The sequence below is a fragment of the Musca autumnalis genome, unplaced genomic scaffold (genome assembly GCF_047663935.1).
Source record: "Musca autumnalis isolate F117 unplaced genomic scaffold, ASM4766393v1 scaffold_5, whole genome shotgun sequence".
Classification (NCBI taxonomy): domain Eukaryota; kingdom Metazoa; phylum Arthropoda; class Insecta; order Diptera; family Muscidae; genus Musca; species Musca autumnalis.
The window spans coordinates 32,950,799-32,972,215 of record NW_027412088.1 but is presented as its reverse complement, the minus strand read 5'-3'; the positions used below and the strand labels follow the sequence as shown (position 1 = coordinate 32,972,215).

The window sequence follows — 21,417 nt, the reverse complement described above, 5'->3', positions numbered from 1 at the left end:
GATATACATATGTACATACATGTCTGATATTTACGTTTATATGAGAAATTGTTTACATTTATTTAATATAGACAAACACATCTCAAGCTATTCATTTTTAATTTTAGTTACAATAAATGTAAATAGTTTCAACATTTTTTTTCTCTTCCACTGGAAATGACTGTCTGTAAAGAAAAAAAACCTAACGCTAAATTATTTCCTGGACTGATGGTATTAGTCAGCAAATTATCCATTTATTATCTGTTTGGAGAGAGATAGATGCAGTGCTTTGATATTTTGCTTATTATTCTTGGTCTGAACTTGAGTTAGACTTTTTAGTCATTGTAAAATCAGTAGTCTTTACATTTTTTTGTTTTAATTCAAAATAACATTTCATATTAACTTCATAATGTTGTTTATTGAAGATAATTAACAATTCATTCGAGTAAACAATGTGTAAATTAGCGTATTCTTGTGTATTTTGTCGGACATATGTCACCCAGTTGATATGTATTATGTACGAAAGTGACATTTTATATCACTTTTAAATTTAATTATAGTTTTGCATGTGGAATTATTAGGTTTGTCCTTTTACGTACTGAACTTTACTGAACATTGTTTCTTCAGTAATGTTTAGCAACATTTCAATTATACAATTGTCAAAACTTTACTGAAGAAAAAATGTTCAGTAAAGTTCAGTACGCAAAAAGACAAACCAATTATAAAAGTGACATAATTGTGTCAGTTCAAGGAAGGTTTACAGAACTTTTGATCGATAAAAGTGTAGTTGTTTATTTATCACATAAAATATACAAATATTTATCCTATAATTTTTATCATTTTCAATATTATGATGTGATTATTTACAATATTTGGGCTCATTGGAATTATTTATTACGTTTGTTTTCACGGAGATTAAAATCGTGAAGCTAAGATTGACAACACTGATAACGTAACAGCTGTTTTTTCGGAGATTAAGATCGTGAAGCTATGATTGACAACACTGATAACAAAACAGCTGTTTCTTATCATTTTAACAGATGGTATCTTTTTGAGCTCTTAAGCCTTATTTACATGAGCATTTTAAATGGATTCGTTTAAGGAAATGCCAAAAATAAATTAATTTAATTTACAACGACGTAAAAATTTAAAGTGCATTTTTTATAGAAAACACATTTATGATCTATCATTATTTAAAGCTTAAAGCCCTATGAGGAAAAACATTGAACTTTTCGCATAACAAAACATCTGGAAGAGTACGTGAGGTGCAGAAAAACAATAGCAGAAGGACTCCTGAATGCGTTCAAGCTATGGGGGTTAATTTTAATGATTGTTGGGGATACCACATGTGCTAGATCGCGTTGCCATGGCCGATTAGCTCAATGTATCGACTAAATAACCAAACGTCGGGTACATGGTAGAACAAATACAAGGTAAAGTTAATACTACAACAAATACAACTCGAACAACAACCACAAAGGAATTTGTTTTTGTTTGTAAGTCCCAATTTACATTAGGCGAGTTTACTTGCGGCAATTGTCATTTTGTAGGAGAGAGAGGTGAGGCATATGGTAACCCTTTGCCTCTCAGCACCCTCTCTCACCTACAAACTGACAATTGCCGCAAGTAAACTCGCCTAATGTAAATTGGGACTAATGTAAATTGGGACTAACGTTACTGCCAGTTGTATTTGTAAACAAAACAAGGAAATGTCTATAAATTATTGGAATTTAAAATAAACACCTGCATGGATACAACTGAATATATCAGTTCCAACATTTTTCAACATTGAGTGAGTATGGATATGTAGAATGTAGTTTCAGTTACAAGTTGATACTGATACTTTTTCAAACAGGTATGATATGAGTTGGTATAGACAGAAAGAAAGGAACATATTTGTTTATATCTGGTTTGTACAAACTGATATAAATGGATATTGGTGTGATACAATAAGTACTTATTGTATGTAGCACAAACAAAATAGGAATTGAAAAAAAAATTCCCACAGAGCTGAATTTTGATGAAGATGTACATTTGTCATTAAAATAACGTCTTAAAATTCTCTGTTGGTCTTATGCGTGGAAAAAAATTAATCATGATCATAGGTAATATTTTTATTTTTGTTTTTTAGTTTTAAAAACGGTTTAGTTAGTCAAAAACGGTGATCCTTACAAAAAGTGACTAAAACAAAAGACAAAAATCGTAAAATTCTTGATAAGATATCGCTTTCCTAAAAGTCTCGTAATAATGATATGCACATATAAAGCAGATATAACATATTTGACTCGAAAGTCAGGATACAAAATCTGTCTGGTTAGACCTGGTTCAATTGGGCCGACTACTACAAATCAAAAATGTGAATTTCGAATTTCTTCAGAATCATGGACCAATAACAAATTCTGCATGATGTAATGGAGGGTATATAAAGTTTGTCACTCTGTTTGTAACCCCTCGAAATAATAATTTAAGATCATATAATATGTATATATTCTTGATCAGCGTTCTTCTACACAGATATAGTCATAACTGTCCTTCTGTGCAAATCACTTTAGTGTCCAAAGTATGTAGGTGGATAATACTTTGGTAAATGTATTGTAGGTCCATTCAACTTGGACCAAATTGACGAGCCGTTTTAAGGCCTTTTGAAGGTATTATAATTATGTCAACGTTTTTATATAGGCACATATAAATCAAAGCGTCACTATAACAAGTAAAAAAGTATCAGTCGGCTTTGCCGACAGAGATATACCCTCAGCCTGTGCAAATTGAAACTCTTTTTTCCCCAAAAAAACTTATGTATTTAGGGGGTTTCAAAATTTTGGTCTCGTATGAACCGACAAAAATATTGATTAGGATTAAAGTTCAAAAATTTTGCTGAAAAGGTACTTAAAGGAATGGACCGACATAGACCATGGGGGTGCCATAGGAGGTTTTTACACCCTTCGGGCTGTTTTCTCAAGAAGTATGGACTTTTCCCCTGAAACAACTTTTACCATCGTAATTGAGGCAGCGAATGTAAGTTGCTTCAACAAAAATCAAAGTGATTCGATAGCAGGTCTTAAAGTGAACTTATCCAAAATTTTGTGTGGGAGGTACGGGATGGAGTGGACAAATATAGTCCATATTCGAACCTGATCTATATCTGGTAGATATTATGAGAATGTGTAAAGTATGGACCAAATCTGACACTCCCATCAAGAGTTATCGTGCCGACAATTTTTCCGAATATTTTTGAACTTTTGTGGGGTAGGTACCTGAAGGAGTGGACCGATATGGCTTATCTGCGAACTTAAACTAAGTTTGGAAACAATATTACGAAGGCCAAATTTTGGCCGGAACCGGCATTTCCGTTCGAGAATTATCTTGCGCTTCCACCCATAAACATGGTGTCATAGGGTTTGTTTTTCAGCTTTCAGGCTATTTTTTCAGGAAGTATGGACTTGCTCCTGAGGAAACTTGTACCTTCGTATAGGGGACAGTGAATACAAGATGTTACAACAAAAACCAAGGCGATTCGAGACCAGGTCTTAAACTGAACTTTTCCGAAATTTTGTGTGGGAGGTATTCGAAAGAGTTTACCGATTGAGTCCATATTGGAACCTCATCTAAGTCTGGTAGAAATTTCATAATGTGCAAAGTATGGACCAAATCGGTTACTCCCTTCAAGAGTTATCGTTCGCACAAATTTTCCCAACATTTTCGGACTTCTGTGGGGGAGGTACCGGAAGGAGGGGACCGATATAATCCATCTTTGAACTTGAACTAAGTTTGGACAAAATATTACGAAAGCCAAATTTTGGACCGAATCGGCAGATCCGTTCGAGAGTTATCTTGCGCTCCAACCACTACACACGGTGTCCTAGGGTTTTTTGTAACTTTCAGGCTATTTTCTCAGGAAGTATGGACTTGCCCGTAATGAAACTTACAGCGTCTTATAGAGGACAGCGAATACAACTTGCGTAAACAAAAATCAAAGCGATTCGAGACCAGGTCCTAAACTGAACTTTTCCGAAATTTTTTGTGGGAGGTACCCGAAGGAGTGGACCGAGTGAGTCCATATTGGAACCTAATCTAAGTTTGGTAGAAATTACACGATGTGCAAAGTATGGACCAAATCGGTTATTCCCTACAAGAGTTATCGTGCGCACAAGTTTTGCGACAATTTTTGAACATTTGTGGGGGAGGTACCTGAAGGAGTGGACCTATATGGCCCACCTTCGAACTTAAATCGAATCTGCACAAAATATTTTGATACCCAAAATTTGAACCGAATCGATAGATCCGTTCGAGAGTTATCGTGCGCACCAGCCAGACAGACCGACAGACAGACAGACGGACGGACATTGCTAGATCTACTCAAAATTGTCTGAAACGGATATCGTACAAACATACTTGGGGTCTAAAACCATTATTTCGATGAGGCACATTTTTGGTCGTATCAAAGTGTAAATACCCTCTTTAGCCTAAAGGCTGAGGGTATAAAAATGATGATGGTGGTAGTCCTATTGGACTGCCAATTCGTTTATTTTGTGTTTTCAAAGTCTAAAAACGCTTCTACAAAAACTAGTTTATATAGGTCCACATCCCATATAACAGTACCCCCATGTTTGACATTTTTCACGTTTTATCAATATTTTCAAAATACTTGGCCGTAATTTGGCATTAACGATTCTCAGTGATTAAAAACTTTTCCACCAAATATACAACTGCTAGCAAAACAAATATACCATTGACATATATGTTATGGTGAGAAATGTATTTGTATTTTAAATCTAGTTAAAAAATAACCACAAAAAACGCTTCAACAATTGGTTTGAGCGCGTGAAAAAGTGTATAAATGAAGCTGGAGAATTCTTTGGAATATAATAAGTTTTATATTTTATAAATATCCGTGTTTTCATTATTAGGGCGGAAGTAGCCCTCGTACATTCTACTCGCTGAAACCAGAAAAACATTCAAATTGATGCGTTCAGTTGTAACTGTACATGTCTTTAATATATGTATCCCCTAAAAAAATTGTGGAAAATTTTGTTTTTTGAAATGTTCCTTAGAAGTAATTCACACAAGCCTGTTACACCTATAGTATCTGTTGGTATCTGTAGTATTTGAAAAATATCTGTTGTACAACAGATACTTGAGAACGAAAAAACAAATAAAGTTCCAACTCGTTCATATACAACACAGAACTGTTTCTATCAGTTATGTTATTGTGAGTATACACAACCCAAACAATATCATAACTGTTACACTCATTCCCACATTTATATCATATTATATCTGTTATGTATATGATATATCTGTTTTGTTGATACAAACAGTTATACCATTGCACGTGTTTAATTTAAAAAACTAATAATTTTGCACATTTGGTTGAATATTTTGGAAAACATGAATGAAAATTCGTTACATTTTCAATTTCTATGTTTCCACATCATTCCACTAAATGCATAAATTCTCGCAAAAAGTAGAATTCTTGCAGAAAAGTTTGGGGTCGCTGGAAATTCATAGAAAAAGGAGAAGCTGTTTCAATGTTTTGTTTTAGATATCAAAGAAGCACAAGTTTATTAGGGCTTTATTTTTTTAAATTTTAACAAAATACCTCACATATTAACAAACGTTGTATCGCCTCTACAAGCGGGGATTTACTGCGCGGCTTATCGTTCGAACTTGGAGGAGGTTACATATCATTGATATGAAGAAGTCTTTCTGGGAAATGTTTTTTTTCCGAATGATATATTTTTTTCTCAAAAAATATATGTCCCTAATGTACATCGAAATAGAAATAAATGTATAAAATGTCATATGAAATTTGACACTAACGTTACAACCCAGTTTAGTCAGCTGTGTATTGCTGCTACCTTTTCTTATTCTACCATGCGTCGGGTACTTCTTTGTGCAGAATTTGATGAACTCAATTGAAAGCAGCCTTTAGCGACTGAGATTAAGGAAAAAACCGGCTGCAGAGGCAACATGAAGTATCTCTTCCGCAACTTCACTGAGAGCAGCTAGATGCCTTTTGTAAAGTTAAAGCAGATCTTAATCATCTGCATTGCACGCTGGAATTCTTGTGCCGTTTTAGCTCTTCTTGCGTTTATTTTGATGCCTGAAACCCAGAACAGGTTGCGAAAGATCTGTTCATTCATTTCGCTTTCATATTCTGATCATTGGTTCAGTATTATATTGAATATTGAATAACTACCTGTAGCTTTGAATGACTTCCCAAAAACTCTCAAAAATATGAATCTCCATCCAACATTGCCCGATGCAACCAGTGCTATTAGTGTGCGACCAAATTTATGCAAGATTTATACAACTCCTGCCGCAACAAAGACAAATTCCCGCTGAGATTCTTCCTCTCCAATGAAAAGATTTTATCTAATCTTAAATAAAAACACATCAAAATATGATACAGAAAATGGGAATTATGCAAGCTACCTTCCAAATGTCCGGAATTACAAATTTGGATAGTTCCAGGACTTTTGTCAAGTAGCTCAAATCTACTGCTCCGAACTAATTTAGCATTACCATTGATCTGCTGTGTGGACCAAAGGTTTTGAATGATTTGGATATAATTCTCTCAACCTGACTCTCAACTCGCTTAAGTGACACGCTTCCCTGGAATACATGCACGGTGCACCTAAACTAACTTTAAATGAAAGGTCCTTACACCTGGTATTTTTTTGCGGATTCTGAAACTACAATCTTCATAGATGAAAACAAGTGAGCAAAGGCTATAGTCGGGACGTGGCCGACCATGTGATACCCAACACCACTACCCCTGTGCATAAGCTTTTCACTGGTAAACATTTCTTTTAGGGAATATAAACCGACTACCACCAAAAATAATATGCCTCTTTCTCTCTGGGACCCCCATAAGCAACCAAAATTTCGTGACCATCCGATCAAAATTACGACCTGTAGCTTGATTGCAAAAAAAATGGAAGAATTGGATGCATTACCGACTATTGTGGTATCTCTCTTGTTTGACCACCTTCGCCAACCTGCTTTACACCAATGTAAAGGTAATATTTTCTTCTTCCATTGACAGGCTTTGTCGTTGGAATACCCCTACTAGAAGTCAATATATTCTCAAAGAATAAAACTTTGAATTTGTCTCCAAATGAGTTTTCCCCCATTCCGACCCCTAAATATTATCCGGCTGCCACCAAAATCAATAGGCTTCTTCCTATGTGGGACCCGCATCAACTCCGAAAAAATTCGTGACGATCCGATTAAAATAGCGACCTGTAGCGTGATTACAAACAAATCGGAAAATGGGATGCATTACCGACTATTGCGATATCTCTGTTGTTTGAACAGCTACAACAACCTACTTTACATCGTTGTAAAGGTGATATTTTCTACATTCCTTGCCAGGTTTTGCTTTTGGTATACCTCTTAAAGAAACAGAGATATTGGCTTTGAAATAAAACGTAGACCTTTTCTCCAAATAAGTTTTTGCCCATCCCGACCCTTGAATATTATCCGACCATCATTAAAATCCGTAGGCTTCTTCCTCTGTGGGACCCCCATTAAGCCCTAAACTTTCGTGACGATCCGATCAAAATTGCGACCTGTGGCGTGATTACAAAAAATTCGGAAATGGGATGCATTATCGACTATTGCCATATCTCTGCTATTTGACCACCTATGACAACCTAATTTACATCGTTGTAAAGGTGATATTTTCTACTTTCTTTGCTAGATTTTGCTTTTGATATACCTCTTAAAGAAACAGAGATATTGGCTTTGAAATAAAATGTTGAGTTTTCTCCAAATAAGTGTTTGCCCATTCCGACCCCTAAATATTATCCGACCATCATTAAAATCAGTAGGCTTCTTCCTCTGTGGGACCCCCATTAACCCCTAAACTTTCGTGACGATCCGATCAAAATTGCGACCTGTGGCGTGATTACAAAAATATCGGAAATGGGATGCATTATCTACTATTGCCATATCTCTGCTTTTTGACCACCTATGACAACCTAATTTACATCGTTGTGAAGGTGATATTTTCTACTTTCCTTTCCAGGTTTTGCTTTTGATATACCTCTTAAAGAAACAGAGATATTGGCTTTGAAATAAAATGTTGACTTTTCTCCAAATAAGTGTTTGCCCATTCCGACCTAAATATTATCCGACCATCACCAAAATCAATATGCTTCTTCATCTGTGAGACCCCCATTAACCCTGAAATTTTCGTGACGATCCGATCAATATTGCGACCTGTAGCGTGATTTCCAAAAAAAAATAGAAAAATGGGATGTATTACCGACTATTGCGATATCCGTTATTTGGTTACCTACGCCGGCCTAGTTTGCATCATTGTAAAGACGGGATCTTCTACTTTCATAGTCAGGCTTTGCTTTTGGAAAATTTTCAACCAAAGCTGTGATATTTGTCAATATAATTAAAATCGCAAAAATTAAAATTGGGGTTTTATTTGCTACTATTGCGATATCTTCGTTGTTTGATCACCTACGAGCACCTACTTTACATCATTAGAAAGGTGATATTTTCTGCTTTTGCTTTTGGTATACCCCATACAGAAGCTGAGATATTGGCTTTCGAAAAAAACGTTGTCTTTTTACCCACCTAAGTTTTTTGCCCTTTCCGACCCCTAAATATTATCCGACCATCACCAAAATCAATAGGCTTCTTCCCCTCCGGGACCCCCATCAGCGTCCAAAATTTCGTGACGATCCGATCAAAATTGCGACCTGTAGCGTGATTACAAGGTTTAGATGGACAGACGGACAGACGGACGGACGGACTGACGGACGGACACACATAGCCAGATCGACTCAGCTCGTCGAGACATTCATTTTGGTATATATAAGTATGGGTCTACGACCATTATTTCGATGCGTTACAAACTTTTTGGCCAAAACCAACTTATAATACCCTCCCCACATAGTGGTGTAGGGTATAAAAATGAAAAAAAATCGCTGGAGGGATTTTCAAATAATTTGCTGCCAAAGTTCACATTTTTAGCTCTTTTTTAGGTTTTCACGATTCTGCTTGGAAACCGCAAGCCCTATCGAAATGGGATTGGAGAAAATGTTATAGCAGTGAAAATTCCCTACAAAATTTACCCTAATGCTGTTTTCGTAGGTTTTACCATTTTTGAGATATAGAGGCTCAAATTGGGACAATGTAAGGGTGCACTTTAAATAACTTTGAATCAAAACCGCTTACACCTGGGAAGTTTTTGCGCATTCTGAAACAGCAATGTTCATAGATGAGAAAAATCCAAAAACAAGAAAAAATCATTAGGGGATTTTTAAACAAATTGCGGTCAAAGTTCACATTTTAAGGTTTATTTTAGATATTTTTCTCATTTATGAACATTGCTGTTTTAGAATCCGCCCAAACTTCCTAGGTGTAAGCGGTTTTCATTCGAATTTAGTTAAGGTACACCCTGCATGACATTGTAAGAAGAATCAATAGAAATCCGTTGTGAGAAAAAGAAGATATGCCCGTTTAAATTTGAAAATGTAAGAAACCCAGGTTTTCACTACTTTTACCGTTATAAAAAAATAAAACGAAGTGACCCAAACAAACTAAAGGAATTTTCGTTGTCCATGGATCCCATCACGATAGAATTTTGCGTCAGAACGCCTGAATATTTTTCTGGTCAACTTTTGTAGCACAGTGCCATTTATCGAGATTTTCCGAAAAGTTTGCATCTTCTCAAGGCCAAAACTGCCTGAAGGACATTTCCAATGCTTTTGTGATGTATTGGAGAGTTCTTAATTACTGTCTTGCCAACAATTTTTGTCTTTGTGTTGGATCGAAAATCTATATGGTTTGGCCGTTATATGCCAAAATGTCCAAAAAAACGTGGATAAAAAACTTAAAGTCAGAATCGGGAGGCTCAATTTTCACCGTAGTCCTATGGTCTAGTGGACTTTTCTGCTCAGTTCAATCCCAGGAATCAGAAACGTGAAGGGCCCATTACGGTTTTTTTCCTTCCATACAAATCGCACCGGCCTAACATACATATATTCTTGATCAGGATAACATTCTAAGATGATCTAGCCATGTCCGTCTGTTGTAATCACTTTAGCGTTCGCAATAATTGAGCTAGAGCGCTATATTTTTGCACCCCAGTGTCTTTTTTCCATAGGCGGGTCAAGTTCGAAGATGAGCTATATCGGACCACTTTTTGGTATAGCCCCCATATAACAGTACCTCCCGATTTTCGTTATTTTAGGGATTTTAGCTACATTTTTTTGACTGAACTACCTGTAATTTGACAGTTGAGGTTCCTAGTAGACACAAAATATCTCCACAAAAAACTGTCAACATATGTCCATGTTTTGGTATAGCCCCCATATAACGGTACCTCCGATTTTCGGTATTTTGAAGATTTTAACTAAAATTTTTGAACGAACTAACTGTAATTTGACAGCTGAGGTTCCTGGTAATCACAAAACATTTCCACCAAAAACTGCCAATATAGGTCCATGTTTTGGTATACCTCCCATATAACCGTACCTCCCGATTTTCGGTATTTTGAGGATTTTAGCTAAAATTTTTGACCGAACTAATTGTAATTTGACAGTTAAGGTTCCTAGCAGACACAAAACATCTCCACAAAAAACTGTCAACATTTGTCCATGTTTTGGTATAGCCCCCATATAACGGTAACTCCCGATTTTCGGTTTTTTTACAATTTTTAACCTAAATATCTGTAATTTGACATTTGAGGTTTCCAGTGGATACAAAACTTCTCCACCAAAAACATAGGCAATCCCACGGCAGCGGGTTCTTACGTACCGGATTGACCCGAAACCAAAAGTGTTTCGGCCAGCGGCTGCCAACCCAGCATTATACGCTGCTACAACAACAACAAAAACATAGGTCCACACTTTGATATAGCCCTATAAAAGGTTCCCGACCGATTGAATACATTTTTTATGCTTTTTTACCTTATTTAGGCATCAGTGGTCACAAAATATCTCCGCCTAAAATTGTGGACAGGAAAGACAATATTTATTCGTTTTAGTTCAGAATATTTTATGGTGGAGGGTATAAAAAGTTCGGCACGGCCGAACTTAACGCTTTTTTTACTTGTTATTGTTGTTGCGGACTAAAGCCGTTTAGAATTAATTGTGGAGTAGTCGCGATCTTGTTCCTGTGGTTAAGAACAAAGTGTTCTAGCTCAATTGCATAATTCTTCTATCAGCACTTTTGTGTCAAACGTGACGTCTTGGATTGAACATTTGGGCTTATGAGAGAAATTCTGCCGAGTGGAATGTAAGGCTTTCCCGGCTTGAGAATTATTTCTCTGAATATCTTCCCAAGCTTTCTTGCGCATGAGTGCGGCGACAAGTGACGTAAGGAGTCAGTACAATTCGTGAATCCATGAGAATAGGTTTTATAATAATTCACGAAATTATGCCAGTAGGGCTTATCCAATGTGGTCCAATGTTGCGATTTGAAGGAGCTAGCACATCTGGCTGTAAGTCTGGAGGAGGATTCCTAATTAATGGAAGCGAAGTCGGATCAATCTACCTGTTTGCAATAAATCGTTCAGAAGCTGACATTTGTATATCACGTGATGTACATTGAAATCGCCAGTACAATTCTATTATCCCTTTGAAGCAGGTGGATTATGTTATGGAGGTGACAATGCTCAAATGTTGATGATCTCGGTATCAGTATAATCGGAATGAATTGAGATGCTCATGACTTCAAGGAAATGTTCGAAATGGGAGGGAATAGGTGGTAGTAGCTGTAGACTCCCCAACTTCCCTGATTATGATAGAATTCACTGAAGACGAGAGGAAATTACTGATCAACCGTGACCCTTGAAAGGCATGAACTTTTTTTTTCCAAATTTTTGGCAAAAATTCTACAAAATTAATAATTTATGAAATTTATGGCCTGATTCTCTACGACGATTTGTTTCAGAACTTGCAAGAATCTACACATTTTACTACGATAAAATTTTTTTCCTTTATAATATGGAACAAATTGTCAAATTAGTTGATTCTTGCAGGTTCTGGAACAGAGCAAAATTACTCCAAAAATCAACAAAACGAGTAAAATATTTAAAAACAGAAGTTTGGTAGTAATTCGAACGAAATCTGAAAATAAATTTGGCTGATATTATAGGAAAACAAATACAAAAGTTTTGAGAGAACGATTATTGGGTGCCACCGTGGTGCAATGGTATGCACGCCCGCCTTGCACGTAGAAGGTCGGGGGTTCGATTCCCCGGCTAGGCAACATCAAACATTTTTCAACGGTGGCAAAATACCCCTCAGTAATGTTGGCGACATTTCCTGAGTATTTCAGCCTTGAAAAACTTCTCCACAAGTGGTGTCTTAAGACACGCCGTTCGGACTCGGCGATAAACAGTAGGTCCCATATCATTGAGCTAAATATGAATCGGGGTGCACTCATTGATATGAGAGAAGTCTCCCTTGTCCCGTATGGGATGTTGTGGAACAATGTTTTTTTTTTGTTTGTTGATTTTTATTTATTTATTTATTTTATTTATTTAATTATTTACTTATTTATTTATTTTTTTTTTTCTTAAAATTTATTTGCTTGTTAACGAAACATAAACATAAACATCGATAGTTTATAATAATGATCCTATATATAATCAGTCCAATCATGAATATTCTTGCGGAATGCAGTTCTCGCGGAATAGTTTTTTCTCGAGAGAACATTCCTCCTATCATAAATAATTGAGGAAAAATAATCATTGAATTTGGCAGCACTGAACGGTCGTTTTCATACCTTGTGTGCCCTAATTGTTGTGAAAACAAAGAGAAAATGTTAAATGTTTGTGTTTTTAGACAAAATAAACAAATTTAATCAAATGAATTAAACTTTTACACATCAAAGATATTCAGAAGATGTTACTTGTTATGAAAATCATCAAAGAAGATTTGAAAATTCCAAGCAAACAGTGTATTGTGCTATGGAACTGCCACTATAATGAGTGTATCAAACAAGTGTTTTTAATAAAAAGGTGGCAAAAATTGAAAAAAATATGAATGTTGAAATAAAAATAATTGAAAATATGCATTTATCCAGTGTTTTTCAACAATAACGAAGCGGTGTTTTGTATATGCAAAATTCTGCCATCCCTTCGTTGATCGGTACAAAAAGTTGAGAGTGACCAAGTTTGCAAACTAATGTTATTTTGTGAAATAAGTTCATTTTTTAATAAATTTCCAAACGCGAATTGAAAATTTTAGTATAAAAACCCAACAATACTGTTTATTTTGCATGTTTTGTACAAAATTTTTGGGAAATACCAACTTTTTTTGTAATCTCCCTTCAGTTTTGCAAGGGAGATTTTTTTGGAGGAAAACACATGTTTGAGAGCGTTCATGATATCTACTTTTTCTCCATCGGAATTTTTTTCCGTAAGGATTTTTTGTTTGCGATAGCAAAGAAGGGAAAAGAGAGAAATTCCGCACGGAATTTTCATTCATGATTGGGCTGAATAACATTTTATTTTGTCACATGTGATACAAGTATATGTCCTATGCACGTAGTAATATTTCTTCCAATATGTATTATAATTTGTCCACCCTTTTCAGTTTCCAAAGTTTCGTAAACTTTTTTTAGTAAAAGCCCTTTATTTTCGAATTACTGTTTCTAAAATCGCAATTAATTGCAATATTTAGATCATCATATTTTTTTCCAGCGATTAAAATCGCCCTGCTAATATTGACAACATCGTTAACCTAATGAGAACACTTAACATCTGTTTTCTTATCAGATTCATTAACAGCTTTTATTTTATTGTTTACATTGAGAGTTCCATTTTTAAAAATCCAAAGCGTGAGAATGAGAAATGCCAGGTGTCAGCACACTCTTTAACAACTTTAAAAAAAGCTTTTGAACAAAATCACAAAACGATCTTAGCTTTGTGAGGAAATAGCGTTGCCATTTGGAGTTGTTTTGATAAAATTGGCCGATTATTGCGACCAAAATTTGGTTGTTTGATTTGCGTATGGTGTTGTTGTTAAACAGGAATCTAGTAAAAAAAATAATAAATAAAACTCAGGCACAAAATGATTTAACGTTTTTATATTTATCTGCACCACCGTGGTGCAATGGTATGCACACCCGCCTTGCATGGTGAAGGTTGTGGGAGCAATTCCCCGGCCAGGCAACATAAATAAAAATTCAACCTTGACAAAATATCCTTCAGTAATACGAATCGGAAAAGCTAATACGAATCGGAGTGCACTCATTGATATGAGAGATATCTCCCTTGTCCCGTATGGGATGTTTGTGGAACAATTATATAATTATTATTTACAAGCAATTTGGGTATTTTTTAAATATCACTGTAAGGAGGTATATTACATAAGATCATCAAACACACAAGAATCTTAAATATTCACACTGCCTTTGGTGAGGATGAATCACAAAGTCGTGCATAACTTTGATCCCTTACAAGTCTTACTGCTTCGGGCAATGCTGATTGGAGATTGGATATTTTTTCCAGTGAGTCTTCAAGCATTAGAAAGATTTTGGATAGTCATTCAGAGTTACATTAGTTCTTCTAAATCGGAAACTTTGTTGCTTTAGTTGCAATTTTGTTCCTTTTTTCTGGCTTGATCCCATTGTCTTTGTTTTAAAAAAAATTTTGAAATTAATTCTATGGAATACCTCTGAGGAGATCTGCTATTCTGCAGAAGACTTTTACTGAGGTCTGCTTTACTATAGAAGACGTCTGCAGAGGTCTGCTGTTCTATAGAAGCCCTTTAGAAATCCATGAATGAGGTTGTTCATTCTTTAGAACACCCATAAAAATATGGTTTATTGTATAAAAGACCTCTACCCAAGTATATATCCCCCATACATACTATAGAAGATCTCTACATAGGTCTACTATTCTATAGAAGACCTCTACAGATGTCTGATATTCTATAGAAGACCTCTACAGAGGTCTGCTATTCTATAGAAGACCTCTACAGAGGTCTGCTATTCTATAGAAGACCTGTACAGAGGTCTGGTATTCTATAGAAGGCCTCTTCAGAGGTCTGCTATTCTATAGAAGACCTCTACGGAGATCTGCTATTCTATAGAAGACCTCTACAGAGGTCTGCTATTCTATAGAAGACCTCTACAGAGGTCTGCTATTCTATAGAAGACCTCTACAGAGGTCTGCTATTCTATAGAAGACCTCTACAGAGGTCTGCTATTCTATAGAAGACCTCTACAGATGTCTGCTATTCTATAGAAGACCTCTACAGAGGTCTGCTATTCTATAGAAGACCTCTACAGAGGTCTGCTATTCTATAGAAACCTCTACAGAGGTCTGTTATTCTTTAGAAGGCTTCTACAGAGGTCTGCTATTCTATAGAAGACCTCTACAGAGTTCTGCTATTCTATAGAAGGCTTCTGCTGAGGTCTGCTATTTTATAGAAGACCTCTACTGAGGTCTGCTGTTCTATAGAAGACTTCTACAGAAGTCTACTATTCTATACAAGACCTCTACAGAGGTCTGCTATTCTATAGAAGACTTCTACAGAGGTCTGCTATTCTATAGAAGACCTCTACTGGGGCCTGCTATTCTATAGAAGACCACTACATAAGTCTGCTATACTATGGGAGACCTCTACAGAGGTCTGCTATTCTTTAGAAGACCTCTGAAGAGGTCTGCTATTCTATAGAAGACCTCTACAGAGGTCTGCTATTCTATAGAAGACATCTACAGAGGTCTGCTTATCTATAGAAGACCACTACAGAAGTCTGCTACACTATAGAAGACCTCTACAGAGGGCTGCTATTCAATAGAAGACCTCTATAGATGTCTGCTATTCTATAGAAGACCGATACGGTGGTATGCTATTCTTTAGAAGACCTCTGCAGGTGTTTGCTATTCTACAGAAGACCTCTACAGAATTCTTCTATTCTATAGAAGACCTCTACAGAGGTCTGCTATTCTATAAAAGACCTCTACAGAGGTCTGCTATTCTATACAAGACCTCTACACAGGTCTGCTATTCTATAGAAGACCTCTATAAATGTTTCCTATTATATAGAGTACCTCTATAGATATCTGCTATTCTATAAAAGACCTCTACGTTGTTCTGCCATACATTAGAAGACCTCTACGGAGGTCTGCTATTCTATAGAAGACCTCTACAGAGGTCTGATGTTCTATACAAGACCTTTACGGACGTCTGCTATACTTTAGAAGACCTCTACAGAGCACTGGTATTCTATAGAAGACTTCTACAGAGGTCTGCTATTATATAGAAGACCTCTATAGACGTCTGCTATTCTATAGAAGACCTCTTCATGGGTGTGCTATTCTGTAGAAGACCTCTACAGAGGTCTGCTGTTCTATAGACGACCTCTACAGAGGCCTGCTATTCTATAGAATACCTCTACGGAGATCTGCTATTCTATAGAAGACCTCTACAGAGGTCTGATATTCTATGGAAGACCTCCCCAGAGGTCTGCTATTCTATAGAAGACCTCTACAGAGGTCAGCTATTCTATGGAAATTCATAGAAATTCTTTAGTGTGGTCGTCTGTTCTGTAGAAGACCCTTAAAATATGTTTTATTCTATAGAAGACCTCTCTGTTCGCTGCATTTTCTCCTATCTAGCACTATCTGCACTGCTATCTATATCTTCCGAACTTCGGAACAACCTCCTCTGGACCTCCGACCACCCTCTTCCGAACTTCGGAACAACCTCCTCTGGACCTCCGACCACCCTCCTCCGAAACAACCTCCTCTGGACCTTCGACCACCTTCCTCCGAACTTCGGAACAACCTCCTCTGGACCCCCGACCACCCTATCCGAATTTCATAACAACCTCCTCTGGACCTCCGCCACCCTCCTCGGAACTTCGGAACGACCTCCTCTGGACCTCCGACCACCCTCTTCCGAACTTCGGAACAACTTCCTCTGGACCTCCGACCAACCTCCTCCGTACTTCAGAACAACATACTCTGCACCTCCGAACAACTTGCTCTTTCCATATTCAGTCCACGCTTCCAGTCCTAATGTGAAAAACCCTAAAAATTCATACGGTCACCAATAATAATGACTGCTTGACACGATAAATATCGATAGGGGTGACTGACATAGGCGCGATCTTTCTACATGGCAATATTTCTCTCAAATTAAATCAAGTTAGAAGACTGGTTATTAGGCTGGGGCGAACTATATGGAAGGAAAACACTTTATTGTGCCCTTCTGGTTTGTGGTTTCTGGGATTCTACTAAGCAAAACAAGTCCACCACATCCCATGTCTACAGTGAAAATCGAGCCTCCCGATTTTGACTTGAAGTTGTTTATCCACATGGCTAAAACTGACAAAAGGGGCGTTCTAATGCTTTTGCGTTGTACTAGAAAGTTCCTAATTATTGTGTTGGCTAAAATTTTTGAATTAGTGTTGGATCGAAATTCTCAATGGTTTGGGTGTTATAAGTCAAAATATCAAAAAAAAAAAAACGCGAATAAAAAACTTCAATGTCGGGAGGCTTGATTTTCACCGTAGACATATGGTCTAGTGTACTTTTTTGCTCAGTACAATCCCAGGAATCAGAAACGAGAAGGTGCCAATAAGGTGTTCCAATCGCCCCACCGTATTGTCTATATCCGACAACTCCTTCCAGTACCTCCCTCACAAAAGTTCAAAAATGTTGTTCTGAAGACTGTTTACGCGTATTTTATTCTATAAGAGACCGATGAAGGCGTATTTTATTCTATGGGAGACCGCCAAATCGTCTTGCGAATGCTTAACGCGTCTTCTATGCTATAGAAAACCGCTTAAGGCTTCTTCTATTCTACAGCAGGCCCTTAACGCGTCTTCTTTTCTTCATAAAATCAAAAAAAGTTATTTCTGCGTAAAATTCTTCAATATTGAAGTGAAATAAACGTTCAATAATTCCTGCTACAGAAAAAAATTGAGAAAAAAGTCGAAAAGATATCACCCTAATATAACAGATCTTTCGTTCTTCTATGGCCTCCACAACGGTCTTCTATCCTTCCAGTCATGCCAAGGAAATTTGTGTAGACAACATAATATAAAGTAAAACAAAAATGTTTGCTATAACACTACGGGAACACACCTATTAATATGTAACTGTCATAAATTTAAGCAGTTAACCATGGCACAATTAACCAGGTAGTGGCATCGTAAAATTTTGAATATGTTATGTCAAAACTTTCATTATGTTGTTGGGGAAATTACAACAAAAATATTTTTTTATAAAGGGATTTGACTTTTCATATTCGATCAGCTGGTGTGATACCACTACCTGGTAGTTCTGCCATGCAGTTAACTTAACAATCAAACTGTAGTGAACTCGTTTAAATAACCAACAATGGCTTTAACACATTCGCATAACGACACGCATCCAAAAAAACAACAAATACCTCAGTGCCGATTTTATCTAAATTAGGTGAGAACCCGACGCGAGCCACTCTCCAGAGAATTCTTTATACGGAGACAATGGACGGGCATGTGAATCACTGCAAAACATGAAAGCTAAAATCACAAGAATGTCGACAATAAAACAAAACCAAACAAACAAATTTGTGCCCATTTTATGCAACTGTTCCTCAGCTGTGGTTAATGATTAACAAACACTGAGTGAGCAGTCAAAGCTGAGCTTTGCACCCAATCTAAGAGAGAATTGAGCAGCGTAAAATTAATCAGCAAAAAACGACGGGTATCGGTATTTTCTGGTCGAACATGCAGTTTGGCAGGCAAGGCGACAACAAGCTTCCGAATGCTCAAGTTAGTTGCCAATTGTTGTTAAAGCTGAAAAGACGTTAAACATTTGTTAATAAAAAAATAATAACAAAAGCCACGGTGAATAAATAGAAGCTGAATAAAAAATAAAAACAAACAATCGCGGCATAACCAGAAAAAATATGAATAAAATTAATACAAGTCGCCGTCTATGCTGAGGCTGTGTTGTCGCTCTGTGTTTACTTTTAATAGCGATAAACAAATAAACAAAAAAACAGAAATACACATTTCAATAAATTAATTCTGCGAACCACTAAAACAAGAAGGCAGTAACAAATTACCACAGAAATACAACAACAAGAAGAAGCATGTTAATATTTATAAAAATGTGACAACTTTGAACAAATTTAAATATTTTGTGGGATGATTTAATTTGAAAAAAAGAAACAAAACAAATTAACCACAAAATTCACTTTATTTCTTTTTTCAAATAACTAATTATGCAAACATCAGAGGAATATTCAAATGGAGTCTCTCTGTGCGCTGTTCTGTATTTTGTTCGCGCGCGCCAATAAAAACGTAATTTAAGGAAAAATACAAAACCGCAAAATTAAAAGAGAAGAAAAAAAAACAAACGTATAACAATAAAGCGGAAAATTTTTAAAATTATCTGAGAAATGTTGGAAGTGAATTATTTTGCGGTTTCAAAACAAACATTGCACGTTAAAAAATATCAGCTATTACCTACAAAGGGTCAAAGTCAGGCCTAGCTATCAATAAAATAAAATATTTATATCAATTTGTCCCATTAAAGTGATGGGCATATCGTGCAACTGCGATTGAAGAGTGCATGCTTATATTAGAGATCCTTATACGAAAGCAAAGGCTGAGACGTTTTCTAACCTTGAAATAGAAACACTGTATGTGTTCCCGTACACAAACACTTGTAAATCTTTTCAAACTTATAAAGGAAAAAGTAGCAACAATTTCGGAAGTAGTGGATTCTTGGATATACATACTGGCGGAAAAAAATTTTATTAACAAGGGAATTTTCGGAACTTCAAAGGCCCATATCTCGGAAACAATGGACTTACCCAAAATGACGAACGTGTCATAAAATTTTTAGATTTTTCAGTTTTTCAATTTGTTCCGATTCTTGCAGGTTCTGGAATAGAGCAAAAGTTTTTCAAATAATAGATTTTGATTTTTCTTTGAGAAAGGGTATATCGAAACACCCTTTCTTTGAGAAAGGGTATATCGAAGCACCCTTTCTTTCAGAAAGGATCTGTCGAAGCACCCTTTCTTTGAACAAGGGTCTATCGAAGCACCCTTTCTTTGAGAAAGTGTCTATCGAAGCACCTTTCTTTCAGACAGCACCTATGGAAGCACCCTTTCTTTCAGAATGGATCTGTCGAAGCACCCTTTCTTTTAGAAAGGGTCTATCGAAGCACCCCTTCTTTCAGAAAGGGTCTATCGAAGCACCATTTCTTTAAGACAGGACCTATAGAAACACCCTTTCTTTCAGAAAGGGTCTAACGAAGCACTCTTTCTTTCAGAAAGGGTCTGACGAAGCACTCTTTCTTTCAGAAAGGGTCTACCGAAGCACCCTTTCTTTCAGAAAGGGTTCATCGGAGCATCCTGTTTTCAAAAATGGTCTATAGAAGGGTCTATCGGAGCACCCCTTCTTTCAGAAAGGGTCTATCGGAGCACCCCTTCTTTCAGAAAGGGTCTATCGAAGCACCCATTCTTTGAGCAAGGGTCTACCGAAGCACCCTTTCTTTGAAAAAGGGTCTATCAAAGCACCCATTCTTTGAACAAGGGTCTATCGAAGCACCCTTTCTTTTAGAAAGGGTCTATCGAAGCACCCCTTCTTTCAGAAAGGGTCTATCGAAGCACCCTTTCTTTACGACAGGACCTATGGAAACACCCTTTCATTCAGAAAGGGTCTGACGAAGCACTCTTTCTTCCAGAAAGGGTCTGACGAAGCACTCTTTCTTTCAGAAAGGGTCTACCGAAGCACCCTTTCTTTCAGAAAGGGTCCATCGGAGCATCCGGTTTTCAAAAATGGTCTATAGAAGGGTCTATCGGAGCACCCCTTCTTTCAGAAAGGGTCTATCGAAGCACCCATTCTTTGAGCAAGGGTCTACCGAAGCACCCTTTCTTTGAAAAATGGTCTATCGAAGCACGCTTTCTTTCAGAAAGGGTCTATCGAAGCACCCATTCTTTGAGCAAGGGTCTACCGAAGCACCCTTTCTTTGAAAAAGGGTCTATCAAAGCACCCATTCTTTGAACAAGGGTCTATCGAAGCACACTTTCTTTTAGAAAGGGTCTATCGAAGCACCCCTTCTTTCAGAAAGGGTCTATCGAAGCACCCTTTCTTTACGACAGGACCTATGGAAACACCCTTTCTTCCAGAAAGGGTCTGACGAAGCACTCTTTCTTCCAGAAAGGGTCTGACGAAGCACTCTTTCTTTCAGAAAGGGTCTACCGAAGCACCCTTTCTTTCAGAAAGGGTCCATCGGAGCATCCGGTTTTCAAAAATGGTCTATAGAAGGGTCTATCGGAGCACCCCTTCTTTCAGAAAGGGTCTATCGAAGCACCCATTCTTTGAGCAAGGGTCTACCGAAGCACCCTTTCTTTGAAAAAGGGTCTATCGAAGCACGCTTTCTTTCAGAAAGGGTCTATCGAAGCACGCTTTCTTTCAGAAAGGGTCTATCGAAGCACGCTTTCTTTCAGAAA

General features: G+C 36.9%; 1 protein-coding gene across 7 annotated transcripts in view; it reads left to right on the top strand.

Moving 5' to 3' along the window:
* The window catches only part of olf186-M (Ki-ras-induced actin-interacting protein-IP3R-interacting domain olf186-M), an 85,435-nt gene that overhangs the window by 39,666 nt on the left and 24,352 nt on the right, over positions 1 to 21,417 (top strand). Inside the window, exons 1-2 of one of the 7 annotated variants that reach the window (XM_073992663.1) lie at positions 13,105 to 15,557; positions 15,620 to 19,044. The exons of 1 other annotated variant lie outside the window; for it this stretch is intronic. The gene's annotated coding sequence lies outside the window, so the exon portion shown is untranslated. Of the gene's footprint in view, positions 1 to 12,965; positions 19,067 to 21,417 lie in introns of those variants that run through there. 5 more of the 7 variants (XM_073992668.1, XM_073992662.1, XM_073992664.1 and 2 more) reach the window with 5 other exon arrangements.